Source organism: Gorilla gorilla, chromosome 7 (assembly GCF_029281585.2).
Source record: "Gorilla gorilla gorilla isolate KB3781 chromosome 7, NHGRI_mGorGor1-v2.1_pri, whole genome shotgun sequence".
In the NCBI taxonomy this organism is placed as follows: domain Eukaryota; kingdom Metazoa; phylum Chordata; class Mammalia; order Primates; family Hominidae; genus Gorilla; species Gorilla gorilla.
This window is the reverse complement of record NC_073231.2, coordinates 6,719,997-6,724,344: the sequence shown is the minus strand read 5'-3', so window position 1 is coordinate 6,724,344 and position 4,348 is coordinate 6,719,997.

Below are 4,348 nucleotides of genomic sequence, written 5' to 3'. Positions count from 1 at the left end.
GCTACAGTCCTTCAATAGAGCACATGTATTTCTAGAATGTAAAATAAGTATTATTTTTGCTAAAAATTATTAACTCATCCCTGAGTTAAAAGTAATTTGGATAGCCCCATTGAATACATTTTCAAGCATTATATTCTCAGCTATGATTTTCCTCAGTAGCTTGACTCTCTAAGGATAGCTGTCAATATTCCTTTCCATCATTGAGGTTCCAGTCCAAATTTGTAATTCAGAGGAATGTCTGTGATCCAGAAAGTTAAGAAAATTATTTCCCAAGCTGATTATGATTTGGAATTTAATATCATCTGGTTTATCCTAGCAGAAGTTATTGTTTCTTTTTGTTGTAGTTAACCATAGAAATAATAACGCTATTCATAATCATGTCTCATAATTTCTTTGTACATAACTTTTAAGAGCAGTTTATAGTCTGTCTTCTAAACATACTAATTATTTCTACATGTGTCATCTTGGGTGTCCTCTGTGGCATTCAGGACTTACTCTCGAGGTGGGAGAACTAGAAAGGGCCATATGAAGACGTATCCTTCATGACAGGTGCTGTCCTGAAGGTTGCTGCAGAAGGAGCAGCTCAGAGCAAAGGCAGAAACGCCAGCCAGGGGAAGCCTGCAGGGCAGGGAGGCCCATGAGGTCGGGAGCTGGCAGCAGAGGCAAGGAAAGAGTGACAGAACTGGCTGCCTGCAAGATTCACAGCAAATGCAGACATGCACCGTGTAAGACACAGAAGCACTGTGCTCAGAAAGCCAAGTCCTAAAGCAAGGCACATATGGGCTGGGTTTTTTAATTTTTTAAATATTTTTTAATTTTAATTTTTATTTATTATTTATTTTGAGATGTAGTCTTGCTCTGTTGCCCAGGCTGGAGTGCAGTGGTGCGATCTTGGCTCACTGCAACCTCCGCCTCCCATGTTCAAGTGATTCTCCTTCCTCAGCCTCCCGATTAGCTCGGATTACAGTGCACCATGCCCAGCTAATTTTTGTATTTTTGGTGGAGATGGGGTTTCGCCATGTTGGCCAGGCTGGCCTCGAACTCCTGACCTCAGGTGATCCTCCCATCTCAGTCTCCCAAACTGCTGGGTTTACAGGAGTGAGCCTCTGCACCTGGCAAGGGTCTTTCAGATGAAGAGTCCAGAAGCAGGTGTCAAGAAATGGGTAGACAACTGCAAGACACATGTAAACTCGTACACTTGTACTTCGCAGCAGGAGGAGCCCATCTTGCCTCTCCTGTCCCAGGTGGGCCTTAAGAGGAAATGGGCCGGCAAAGCTGGCAGAGGTTTTTGTTACTTGACTACTCACGGCTCACTGTTCAGAAGCAGGTCCAGAACCTGCCAGGATAACATCTGGAGGCTTTTTCCTGTATCTCCATTTAGAAGAAGTCAAGGCCACGAAGACCCCCTGAACCCTGGAATGCACCTGACAAGTCACGTGGCCTTATCGCAGCCCTGTGGTAGATCTTGGCAAGGAAAACCTTGAACCTGGTGGCAGGGGTGTATAGTCCTCTTCTTTAACCCCGCAGCCGTGGCTGGCAGCTGCACGAAGGTGCTATACAAATGCTCCACTGTGGTTTGAGCACTAGAGTAGCAGGTTAAGATGGTTTTTCCAACAGTAATTTTTACATCACAAAATAAATAACTGTCGTCCTTAGTACAAGCTTCCCTGTCAAAGAACGCTTGGCCATTGTGGAGATTATAAATGATAGTGGCCCTTAGAGTGACAAAATGCATATAGTCACAGTTTTATACAAAAATTCTTTTAAGTTCTATACAGAGTACAATACTTGTAATTTTGAATATTATGCAATTTGTGTAATGACATAATAGATCCAGTTAAATATACTGTAGTATGTGATTTAATTAGGGGGTTATGTTCTACAATTGAATTATTGAAGGATTTTAAGGATTTTACTGTGTAAAATATGTGAGTACATTTATGAGGATTCCAATTTGCTGGACTTTCTCATTGGTGGTGATCATCTTCAACTTCTGCAGATGGTTTTGTACATTTCTCAAATTTTCTGATGCCTTAAGGATGCCTCAGGAGCCCACCAACAAGAATCTGGTCTGCAGCAGAGTGTGTTTTCCAGCCCATTGACACATGTCAGTCATAGGCTCAGGATAACTAGACTAACATGAGGCATTACGTGGGAGGATCAAAAGAGGACACCCTGATACAGATATTAATAGAACATCATGAACTTTTCATTGGCAGCAGCAGGAGTGTAAGGTGGACAGCTGATTTGCCCCTGCAGTTGGGCTGTAACAGAGAGAAATATTCGTCCAATGACAGATTGAGATATATGCCTCCAAGATTTCAGATGAAGCACCTCATTGGCGAATTGGAAAGAGGGATCCTAGTTACTTCACATATCTGTGTCAGCAAACCTGTAGGCACACCCTTCCTTGGGGCAGGTGCACCTCACAGCAGTCCTGTGAGAGGAGACACAATTTGCCTAGAAAATAAGCAATGCAGTGCCGTGCACTCAAGCATGGAATGGAATTCATTCATGACTGCGGCCTCCTTATGGTAACTCGTTTTTCTAGGTAAGTGTTTTCCTCAATCAAGAACTGCAGAGTAAGAGCCATGGTTAGTTACCAATCTGTTTCATTATGGTTTGTGTCTTTATTTCATTTTATTTCAGTTTGCCAATTATGTACTCTTAAATTTTCAAATCTTAAATCTTCTTGAGATGAGAATCCTTTTCTCTGCCTGCATGAGTCTACAGTGCTCATTGAATGGAGAAACATAAGTTAACACATGAAAGTACAAGTAGACAACTTACTTGGAATTTTGTTGAGAAAGGGGTGGAAATAAGCACGGTGTTCATTCTATGCGTTGAATGAACCAAGCATTGTGCGGGGACTGGAGCTATCTAGAGAAAAGGTCCTCGCTGAGCACTCAGGCTAGCAGGGCTGTAAAACCCAAGGACATCAGGACACATGGTGTGATGATGAAGTGAAGGAGGCCCGGATGGTGCTTGGAATAGAGGTGCCCAGTGACACAGGCATTCAATAAATACCCAGTGAGGTGATAAGTGAATCGGTACATCTATAAATAAGTGAAAAGAGGAGCTCAGAGAAGACTCAATCCTTGTGAATGGGAGGGATGCCTGAAGGCTTTATGAAGAAAGTGTGCTGGGAAAATGCATTCCAGGTCATTGACAGACATTTTGCAAAGGGATCATGAGCCTAAACTCACCTCTCAGATTTTTCAGTGATTCTGGAACTCGTGAATAAAATGATGTCACTATTTCAATCCTATTAGTTTTCCTCCTTTTACCATTATTTCAACAGTATTTGACTAAGAATTGCTCAGTACCTTGGAACCTTGTTTGTGGGAATCGATTCAGGCCTCTGGAGAAGCTGAGGGCTCCAGGCATGTTTGCAGGGGTAAGGGTTTGCTTCTCTCAGGTGCCTGGAGCTTGACTGTAAGTTTTCGACTTGAAGTCAGGTTGCAAACTGGCTTCGTACTTTCCTATGCTTCATATTCTCTTAACCATGCCCCCTCAACACTGGAGTTGGAGATGCTGCATTTCCTGGTGACACTGCTACTAACGGCGAATGGATTCATTTCTGATTTACCCCAGACTGGGGGTACAGCTTTTTGAGGCTCACCTTTGCAGTCAGGGAGAAAATCTCCAATTGGATTTCTCTTACTGAGTGTGTCTGGTTTCAGACCCTGGAGCCTGTGAGAACCAACACTCACATTTTCCCTTGCGGGGAAAGACAACTTCAGTGGTCTACTTGTGGCTTTCTCTTACCCTAAGGGTGAGAATTCCTTACTTAATTGCCAGCTCATGTTTGCGTTTAAGAAATTATTGAATTTTATCTGGATTTGAGGTTGATTCCATGAGGAGGTATGGCCCAGGGATCCAGCTTGCTGTGGTGTCAAAAATGCATGTGATGATCATTTTTAAAGCAAAAGGAGACTTTTTATCCCCAGTTTGTGCATAATATATTTCTAAGGAGTTAGTAAGAAAATGCAAAGTCTGATTCCCAAACCAAGAATTTCTTCATAAGCAGAATTTAAACCTGACTTCCACCTTGAACTTACATTTTTGGAATCCTGTAAGACTTAGATATGAATTGAAACACACACACACACACACACACGGAAGCTTCAATATTTCCCTCCACGGTCCAGAGTCTCAACCACCCTCCCACACATATGGACATTAGCATAATGGGCAATGAAGTAGAGACAATGAGATATTTTGTGTGAAATTGCCTTCCATTGTAGATTTAATAATATCAATGCAGATTTCTCTCATTTAATATTTGATTTTTAAGTCTGATGATAACAACATGTTTTTCAAATTCTCAATCATAAATCAATCTTCT